Source organism: Sardina pilchardus, chromosome 1 (genome assembly GCF_963854185.1).
Source record: "Sardina pilchardus chromosome 1, fSarPil1.1, whole genome shotgun sequence".
NCBI classification, from domain to species: Eukaryota; Metazoa; Chordata; class Actinopteri; order Clupeiformes; family Clupeidae; genus Sardina; species Sardina pilchardus.
The window spans coordinates 19,809,994-19,821,150 of record NC_084994.1 but is presented as its reverse complement, the minus strand read 5'-3'; the positions used below and the strand labels follow the sequence as shown (position 1 = coordinate 19,821,150).

The window sequence follows — 11,157 nt, the reverse complement described above, 5'->3', positions numbered from 1 at the left end:
AGTGCTTAAATGACATAATTTCGATAAACCGTCTAGGAGAAGTATTTCAAAATACATGATGTGCAAAAATCAGACAATCTCACATAATTCAAATTCTTCTAAGATTCACTATATAGTTTAAATGTAAAACTTGTTCAGAATAATACAACACACATGTCCACCAAATTTGGTTCATTTCCGTGAATGTATGCGTCAACCACAGTAGACGGCGCGCTAGGTGGCGCTATACAGTCCCTGAGCCACACCCTAGGCCAAACCTTTGTCTCTAAGTACAGTTAACAATTCCACATCTAGATGCCAAATTACAAGAGTTTTAGTGCATGTCAAGTTGGTGAAAAAGGGCGAAAAAGTTAAGGGTAAGAGGAATAGAAGTATAATAATAATAATAATAATCTGAGCAAAAACAATAGGGCCTTGCACCTACGGTGCAGCCACTTTCAGTGGCCGCACCTCGGTGCTCGGGCCCTAATAATCTGAGCAGAAACAATAGGGCCTTGCACCTACGGTGCAGCCACTTTCAGTGGCCGCACCTCGGTGCTCGGGCCCTAAATATAGCCGCAAGCGGCGATGGCGGGCCCGAGCACCTGCGGTGCGGAGACCTGTGACATTTCGGAATCTAACAAAGCAACATGTGTGGGTTGGTGTGCCTGTGCATGAGCAACATACATGCCCACTAAATTTGGTTCATTTTTGTGAATACATGTGTCAACCACAAAAGACAACATGCTAGGTGGCACTATAGAGTACCTAAGCGACACCCTAGGCCAGAGCTCTGTCCCTGACTAGCGGTAGCAATAACACACAAGCCTACCTAATTGTGTCAATGTATGTGTCACAGCTCTATCTTTCAGTAGCGGCAGCAACAACACACAAAACCACCAAATTTGCTTCATTTTCGTGAATGTACACATCACCACAACACAATCTGCTAGGTGGCACGCACTATAGAGTCTAGGGATGCACCGATCCGATATTTGGATCGGATATCGGCCCCGATATGAACAAAATAGCTGGATCGGGGATCGGAAAAAATTAGCCGATCCATGGGCCGATCCGAATTTAATATAGTCTCAAAAAAAGGCTGAGCCATGACGCGCAACCAGCCATTTAGCGCAGCTCACTGCTGCGGGTTAGAGCGTGCCTCACCTCACTGTGTGCTCTGAGTGTCTAAATTCATGGATGGGATAAATACAGATACCAAATGTATGTCATAGGATCAAAAGAATATCTATACTAACCACCATTTTTCATAGATTAATTACGATCTTTATGCGTTTTGTTGCATTTAGGCAACACGTTAATGTGTAATAGTCAACAAAATAGGCTACTCCAACTAAACACATTGTCATTTTCATCTCATCTGTATAAACTGTTCTTGGTATAAAGACATGCAAATGTTCAAATTGGCTGTTAAAAACTTATAATTTATTAGATAAAACGTACAACTTCTACCGTTTACCACCATTCAAACTCCGTGTGAACTAATTAGTTTATCGTGGGGAAACTGCAGGACCGTACCACTATGAGTAAATAGAGGGGTTTCGCGGGTGACACCATTTTGGCAGGGGTGTTTCAATGTATGTCACTAATACGGGATTTTTATCTGCAAAATTGTTTTTTTTGTTAGATGTATTATTTAGTAATAACTGTGAACTTGAATTTGAATGCTGTTCCAAGTTGCTGCTGATGTACAACTGTTTATTTTTAATACTAGTAATATAATCAATAATGATGATGATAATTATAATAATAATAATAATAATAATAATACATTACCTTTATATCTAAGTGTTATTTTGTTAGATTTTTTTTAGGAAAGTAATGTTTAGTTAGGGAAAGACTGAAGAATGAAGTCAAGCCTGATGCCTTTAGTCTTTTCCACATGGTGAGGTATACAGTTTATTAATTAACAATGGTATCGGATCGGTATCGGATATCGACCGATACGCAGAGCCCAGGCATCGGTATCTGTATCGGGACTGAAAAAGTTGAATCGGTGCATCCCTAATAGAGTCCCTAAGCCACACCCTAGACCAGAGCTCTGTCTCTGACTAGGGGTAGCAAAAACAATTTTGTCTGTGAAATTTCTAAAGTACGCCTTCTGCCACGAAGATAAGTTGTAGGGTTTTAAATGTTCAAAAAAAGAGTAAAAGGTCCGCACACTTCCTCTCACTTAATTTACTTTATTAGTTCAAGGGTTTTAAATGTTCCTCATAAAAAGTCTATCCGAAGTCCAAATAAAAGAAAATGTTGCTGTTATTGCTACGATAGACCGTTAAATTTACATGCACAGGGTTTGTACACCATTATCATGGCCAAATTCAAGCACTTTTTAAGGACTTTCAAGACCAGTTTTCCAGTATTGAAATTGTGAATGAACAAATTCAAAGCCCTGTTGTTTGAGGTCACTGTAGGATAAAGAACCAGGAAATTTGATACAACCTTAGCCGAATACTGAACCAGCAACTATCATTAGGTTAACTGAATGGGGCATAGAAAATGAGTGTTTGCTGCTCTGTCATATCAAGTTTCCTTGTTCTTTTTCTTACTGACAGCACTCGATGATGTTGAACAGCATGGATTGATTCACACCATATTTCAGGGGTGTGATTGGCAAAGGACAAAAAAGAGGAAAATATACCCAGCACCCTCAGGAGAAAGTTTTCAAAAATGACCCCTTAAATGATAACATCAGATGACTTTTATGAGAACTGTTGATAAACTGTGATACATATAAACATTATAACATATATCGAGGGCTGAGAACCAAAGGGGCAGTTGCGTAAGTGACATTTTGGTCAAAATTGAGTTATATATATCACCTGAAAGCTCTTGAGCTCTTTTTAGCTGACACAATTATAGAAGTAAAATATTTATAAATATAAAATGATTGACAAAACCAAAAACCAAAGGTCTTTAACTGTGAACATAAGCAGTTAGATTTGTTTTGGCTCTCTTGTAAAGTTGGTGAAATGTCACTTACGCCCCTGTGGTTCTCAGCCCTCGATATATATAGATATACATAGACTATATTGTAATAAGTCTACGACTAATTTATAGCAAAGTAGCCTAGGCCTGCTCAAGACTAAACCAGATATGGATGAAATATGTAGGCTATCATGATCATTTTGCCAACAATGATGTAGTACCATGGATTTTCCTAGTTCATGACATGCTTTGTTTTCACTTAACCCTTCTATTGTGTTAGGGTCAAAATTGACCCGTTTTCAAGTTTGACTGTGTAAAAAGTACACTTTTCTTTTTTGTCCTGGAATGAGCCTTCGTTGGTAAGGCATCATCTGAGGATGCTCCATGTAAAGTTTGGTGTCGGTCGGACAAAATTTGTGACCCCTGATACATTTTGAGTGTTTTTGACAAAATCCAAAATGGCGGGAAATCCATCATGGCGGAAAATGACGTCACAGGGTGCGTTGAACTCGGGCAGGTCCAAGGATTCCAATGATACCTGACTTTTAAAAATCGGATCAACGGGTCAAAAGTTATGTGCATGAAGGCACCTCTAACTTTGACCTGTTGGTGGCGCTAGAGGGTTCGAGGTGCCGACATGAAATTTGGTGACATGAATAATGGGACTGTCCCTAATCAGTGTGCCAAATTTTACAACTTTTCACCAGTCGGTTCTATGGGCTGCCATTGACTCCCATGGCGGATTCATAATAATAATAATAAGAAAACAGAGTAACACAATGGGGTCCTCGCAGCTTCGCTGCTTGGCCCCCAAATATAGCTGCAAGCAGCAATGTGGGGGCCAAGCAGGCAGGTCAAAAGGCCAGAGTTGCCACGTTAACTCAATGCTATTAAGTCAGGTATGTAGTTTTAAGCAGTCACAAGAATTTTGATGTCAAACAACCCAAGATTGCCCGAGATGCAAGCCCACTTCCTGTTCGGCGGCTTCGCCGCCAATTTCGATTGGCTGTTGCGGGTGAACGGTTTAAGATATCGTTCCGAAAAGCAAGGCCTATATTAGACTTTGGGTGAAGATCATCTGTGTGAAGTTTCGTGAAGATCAGACACATTTTGCGACCTGTGGAAATGTTTAAGGGATTTTAATTAAATCCAATATGGAGGCCGATTCAAATATGATGATGTCACAAATTGAGCTGGGTCAACCTAAAGACCTCCAACAGTATAACCAGGCACCAGTAGCAAGTTTTAATTCCAAACACATCAACAGCTACAGGCCAAAAGGCCTTTTTGCTAATTGCAGCGCCCCCTAGAGGTCAAAGGTCACCAAATTTATTGAGCCTCCTCCTGATGGGGTCAAGAGTCCATGTACTAAGTTTGGCTTTGATGTGTGCAAGAGTTGCTGAGATATGAGCCCACTTCCTGTTTGGCGGCTTCGCCGCGAGTTTTGATTGGCTGTTATGGGTCAACGGTATAAGTTCCGAAGACAAACAGCACGAGCTGTATTTGTCTTCGTCTGACGATGCTCTGTGTCAAATTTGGTGAAAATCAGAGAAAAATTGTGACCCCCAATACATTTTAAGTGTTTTTGATAAAATCCAAAATGGCGGAAAATACATCACGGCGGAAAATGACGTCACAGGGTGCGTTGAACTCAAGCTGGTCCAAGGATTCTAAAGATACCTGTTTTTTGAAAATTGGCCCAAGGGTTCAAAAGTTACGTGCGTGAACGCACTTCCAACTTTGACCTATTGGTGGCGCTAGAGAGTTTGAGGTGCCGACATGAAACTTGGTCACAGTCATCATCAGACTGTCCCCAATCAGTGTGCCAAATTTCACAACTTTTGACTAGTCGGTTCTATGGGTTGCCATTGACTTCAATGCACAGAGGAATAATAATAATAATAGTTTATAATAATAATAAGAAAACTAACAAACACAATGGGGTCCTCGCAGCTTCACTGCTTGGCCCCCAAATATAGCTGCAAGCAGCAATGAAGGGGCCAAGCAGTAGGCCAGAGTAACCACGGCAACTCGACGCTGTTAGCTCAATGAGACATTATGGCCGTAAGCAGTCAGAGCAAGTTTCATGTCTAACACGTGAAAAGTTACAGGCCAACTTGCATTTTTGCTAATTGCAGGTATCCTAAAGGTCAAAGGTCACCAAATGTCTTGGGCGTCCTCATGATCGGTTCATGAGTCCATAAGTCCAAGTTTGGTTTTGATTATGGCTTCGCACCCCAGAGGTCAAAGGTCACCAAACTGCTTGGACGTCCTCCCGATGGGATCACAAGTCCATATACCAAGTTTGGTCTTGATAGACACAAAGGTTGCTGAGATATGTGCTCACTTGCTGTTTAGCGGCTTCGCGGCCAATTTCGATTGGCGGCCAAATCAATTACGTTGATGTCACAAGTTGCCATCTGTCGACATAAGGATCTTCCACAGTTAGACTAGACACCACTTTTACATTGTAACTCTGAGCACATCAGCAGCTACAGGCCAAAAGGCATGTTTATGAATTACAGCGCCCGCTAGAGGTCAAAGGTCACCAAATTTATTGAGCGTCCCCCTGAAGGGGTGACTAGTCTATGTACCAAGTTTAGTTTTGATGCGTGCAAGGGTTGCTGAAATAAGAGCCCACTTCCTGTTTGAAGGCTTCGACATGAATTTCTATTGGCTGTTATGGGTGAACGGTAATACATCCAAAGACAAAAACCAATGCGTTAGTGTAGCATAATCTGAGGATACTCTTTGTCAAATTTAGTGTCGATCAGACAAAGGTTGTGAAAAAAATAGGCTTTTAATGTTTTTTGATGAAATCCAAAATGCCAGAAATCCATCATGGCGGAAAATGACGTAATAGGGTGCTTTGAACTTGGGCAAGTCCAAGGATTCCAACGATACCTGATTTTTAAAAATCGGACCAACGAGTCAAAAGTTAAGTGCGTGAACGCATGTCCAACTTTGACCTGTTGGTGGCACTAGAGCGCTTGAGGTGCTGACATGAAACTTGGTCACATGACTCAAGAGACTGTCCCCAATCAGTGTGCAAAATTTCACAACTTTTCACCAGTCGGCTCATGGGCTGCCATTGACAAACAAAATAGGTGCATTCGCAGCTTCGCTGCTTGGCCCCCAATAAACTCTTTGGGAGTGATTTACCCACAATGCTCAGCTCAAAACCGTCCAAAACACACACCGTCGCTGAGAAAACTCTGGTGAAGTCGACTATATATAGTGAATGAACTTGCTGGATGTTTAACAGCGAGTAAGTCCACTCTATCCCTTCGGGGCTGCGGCATTGCTAAGATTCACATGGCCTCGGGATGAGGCACGGCGGCGGAGAATCCCAGGTACCCCATCACCCGGTGGGTGGGCAGACCATGCAGTCATCCAGGAAGTACACGAGGAAGTGTTGGCGTTATGTCACATTTCTGATGAATTACATATATTCGCCAACACATACGTTTTTGATAATTATAAAGCCACCGACAGACCAAATAACACCAAATTTTTTAACCCTTAAGAGTGTACCGTCACACCGGTGTGTTTGGAGTGTTGGAAAATTAACATTCTAAAGAATGTCTGGGTTCATTGAATTCTACATAGAATTTTAGAATGTTGAATTGTTGCGGAATGGAATCTTGTGTTAGAATGTTCAAAACCCACCCTTTTAAATGGTGCTTATGAGCTCACTTCCTGTTTGGCGGCTTTGCACCCCAGAGGTCAAAGGTCACCAAATGTCTTGGGCGTCCATACTAAGATTGGTTTTGATAGATGCAAAGATAGCTTGGGCTGCATCCGAATACTCATACTAACGTACTAATCAGTAGGCGAGACGCAGTACGTCACAGTAGTAGTACGTCCGAATGCTTAGTAGGCATCAACTAGTAGGCGAAAAGTACCCGGATGGCCTACTACCTCCACAGTATACAACGGTTGGTCACTACGCTATCCCACAAATCACCGGGGGTCAAATAACCGTAGAAGAAGACAAGCCGCCGGGAAAATCAAAGGTGACGGGCCGACAGCGACAACTTCAACCGATGTTTATAAATGTAAGTATATTAGTAGAATTTTTGAGTTTAAACGTTGGCTGTTTCGAAAATACGTTATGTATCAGTTCAATTCAGTTGAGGTAAGTTATATTTGCGATTGTATTATCGGGAGAAGACATTAATTCATGTAAATGTTAGCCTGTCTAACGTTATCTGTCTGCTTTAGTTGGTCTATTAATCTTGTTGTAGCTTAAGTTTTAAGTTTACTATCAACTTTAAAGTGAAATTCGTTATGTACGTTGGTAAATCTGTCGTGTACGACGTTAAATGTGATTGTTGGTTAAAGCTAGCGTTATATTTTGGAGTTCTGATTAACGTTAGCAATGCTTTACGTGAGCTGAGGTACATTTGTTATTTTGGAGACAGCTGTGCTGTGTGTATCGAGGGTAATATCGTGTGTATTCCCGTCAAGAAAACGATTATCTGTTAACGTTAGTTTTGTAGTACAACGAAGTCTCTTTATTTAATGCTGCATGGACGAACGAGGATACACGCCGCCTCACTCAGTAGTGGTAACGTAACGTTATGATTTCATAGCCTACTTTGTTGGGCTAATTGACGTTACAGTGTTTGTGGTTAGTCAACCTCGCTGTAATGTTATATTAGCTATACTTGCTAAATTCTATGGTTTTCAAAGTGAACCGTGACCTAATTATTACAGAGATGGATTAACATTAACCAGCAGGACTTGGAAGAAGAATATCTAGCGATTGGCACCTCATAGTTACGTTATGCAGCTTGCTTCAGTGTGTGTGTGTGTGTGTGTGTGTGTGTGTGTGTGTGTGTGTGTGTGTGTGTGTTAGAACTGAAGTCATGTACTGTAAAGCTAATACAAATCAAATCAGTAGCTTAGGCATATTTTGGTAGTTCTTTGTTTTGTACTAGGAGCTTGTTTATGATCATGTAGCCAATTTGAACATATCCTTAGTTTGAAGTTTGAACATATAGCCTTCCAACCACCTACTATATGACTCATTTGAATATACACCTTTGAATCCAGGCAACACTGATCAGCTACCTGCACCCCTTTGGATGAAGAAGGCTGCATTTGCGAACCAATTCTTGTGACAAGACAAGAGAGCAGAGTTATTAGTAAGTTGTACATTGATTTAATCGAATATGTAATACATGTTTGTTTAGATGAGGCAAATAATAGTAATAAGCTTTAATCTAGGCCTGTGTTGTTTTTATTTGTCATTTTTAGATACTTTTGGTTTACCACATCCACAACATGGCCAACTGGAGCACCCACAAGGATCTCGTGAAGGAAGTCCACAAGCCCTTTTGCTTCAGGTGTGCAAATGTGTTGACGCATATCTATTGCTCTTGGTAATTGGCATTGGTAATACATGATCATTTTGTTTTAAGGGAGAGCAGCGCACACCTGTTTTAGCGAGGTGCTGATCACGGTAATAGTTGAAGAGGAGAGAGGAAACCGCACACTCTTGTTCTGATGCCAACATTTCTTAAATAAATTGATTTAATACATTTTGGCATCAGAACAAGAGTGTGCGGTTTCCTCTCTCCTCTTCAATACATGATCATTTAACAACCACACAATGTCTTGTTTGCTCAAAATAATTACAAGAGAGGTGTTAATGACCGCTTAAGTTGCAAGACTGGGCTTTAGTTATAGTAGGTCAGACAGTAAATGATGAATAATTATTTTTCTTTTAATTATATGCTGTCCATGCTTCTTAAATTGAGAAGGATGCATAGAAAGAACTCTTTGACCAACCCCCAACTGAGAGAGATAAGGTGGCTATCAGTAAATATATTTGAGTGGACAAACACAACTTCTCTGACAGATGACATGTTGAAATCTTGCTTTAGACCTCATAATGATCTTGAAAATATATTACTTTATATCTAAATGCAGTTTGGATACAACCCCCGGCTGGTATTGCTGCTGAAACAGGTGGAGACAACAATGAAGAAGAGGCACCAGAAAGGAAGACCAGTGGCCAAGAGTGTGTGTGTGTGCGCGCGTGCGTGTGTGCGTGCGTTTATGTCAGCATGTGTGTAACTGGGTTGGTCATGGTACAAAAATACAGAATTTAAAGCACCCACACCACACTTGAATCACAAGCCACAACTACTGACAATGGAATGGCTGGGTTTCCCAGATTCGTTAGGAAGCTCTTCAGTGCTAAGAACTTCTTAGGAGCGCTCAAAGAACGCTCCTAAGAAGTTCTTAACACTTAAAAGCTTCTTTTAAAAGCTTCTTAAAATATTTATGTAACACTACCTATGTTTAACTATAGGCTACTTTATTTATTTGAATCATTATACAGTTTTCAAATATTTATTATTACATGTAGATTGTTGTAAAAGCTTGTATCATTCTTAAAATTTCAATTGCTAGGTTTTGTTTGTTAAACTAATAAAAGCTTATGCATTTATTTACTAGATTTGGATTTTACTGGATTTGTGTGAATTTTCAAGTACTTTTGGTAGGTGGTCTGATTATTGTGATTAGATAGATAGATAGATAGATAGATAGATAGATAGATACTTTATTGATCCCCAGGGGGAAATTCAAGAACTACTGAGGTCAGGCACACCTGGGTTATTCTGTTGGAATGTGCAAAATGTAAAATGAATTGAAATCGAAGGGATACCTTTTCATGTGTGATTTCTGGAACAATTGTAGGCTAGCCTACTGAACGTTTAGATACTGTTATGCACGTCATGTTATGCTGTTTGGTTAAATAGGTACGAAACACACTTGTTATTGAATTAATGTGCTACAATGCAGGCCTGTTTACTAGTCTTATTTACAACAGTGGTTTGATTTAAACTACATCATAGCAATTTATTTAGTCAGTAATGCATGCTCATTATAATGAGTAATAAAAGTTATTTTTATTGCACACAAAATTCCGCGATGTCTCCCGCGAGTCACGTCAGGCAAACTGCAGCAGGACTGTTCGGGACAAGGGGCCGTCGTCTCCCGGTAAAAATCTCAAGTTCACGTTGACATATGAAGCCAGTTTAGTCAGCTGGGAGATTTACGGTGAAATACTGCGGGTGGACGGCTAGAAAGGGTAAAATACAGGACTCCCCCGGCCAAAAATGGAGACGGGTCGTGTCAAGCTAAACAAGATGAATGAACTGCTCTAAGGTAAATTCTCGTAAATACGTTCAGTTGTGTCAAGCAAAACTTAATGAATAAACGGCTCGGAGGTCATTCTCGTAAATACGTTCAGCGGTTTAAAGAGAAATAAGACGAATAAACGGCTCTGAGGTCAATTCTCCGAGGTGGCTTTAAAATTTCGCGGCATGCGTCGGTCATTGTGTTCGCGTCACATGTAAACATCCGGGGTCAAAGGACAGGCAAAATGGCTGCCCAGTACGTCCGAATTGTATGCCTACTACTCGCTCGCATACATAAATAACGTACTAAATTGACGGTTGAGTAGTACGTTCTAAACGAAGCTAGTATGTACTGACTATTCGGATGCAGCCTTAGATACGAGCTCACTTCCTGTTTGGCGGCTTCGCACCCCGGAGGTCAAAGGTCACCAAACTGCTTGGACGTCCTCCCGATGGGATCCCAAGTCCATATGCCAAGTTTGGTTTTGATAGACGCAAAGGCTGCTGAGATCTGAGCTCACTTCCTGTTTGGCGGCTTCGCCACGAATTTCGATTGGCTGCGACGGGAAAACGCTTCTGTCAATTGTTACAGAAATCAACACACTCACAAGGCATGGTCTGAAGATGGTCTGTGCCAATTTTGGTGAGGATCAGATGAAATTTGTGACCTCCGAAAACGTATTAGTGTTTTCGATTAAATACAATATGGCGGCCGAATCAATTACGTTGAAGTCAGAAATTGCCATCTGTCCGCATAAGGATCTTCCAAAGTATTACTAGACATCACTAGTATATTGTAATTCTAAGCACAACGGCAGTTATAGGCCAAAAGGCATGCTTCTGAATTACAGCGCCCCCTAGAGGTCAAAGGTCACTAAATTTCTTGAGCGTCCTCCTGATTAGGTCATCAGTCCATCTATTAAGTTTGCTTTTGATACATGCAAGGGTTGCTGAGATATGAGCTCACTTCCTGTTTGGCGGCTTCGCCGCCAATTTTGATTGGCGGCTAGGGGCAACGGTGATAGTTCCGAAGACAAAAAGCAATGCGTTAGTAAGGCATGGTCTGATGATGATG

General features: G+C 41.0%; 1 long non-coding RNA gene across 1 annotated transcript; it reads left to right on the top strand.

The window, feature by feature from the left end:
• The first annotated feature begins 6,728 nt into the window (after positions 1-6,728).
• On the top strand, positions 6,729-9,239 carry LOC134067815 (uncharacterized). The gene is made up of 4 exons (XR_009936571.1): positions 6,729-6,986; positions 7,987-8,078; positions 8,191-8,279; positions 8,866-9,239. It is a non-coding gene; the product is annotated as an uncharacterized LOC134067815 (long non-coding RNA).
• The last annotated feature ends 1,918 nt before the right edge of the window (positions 9,240-11,157 follow it).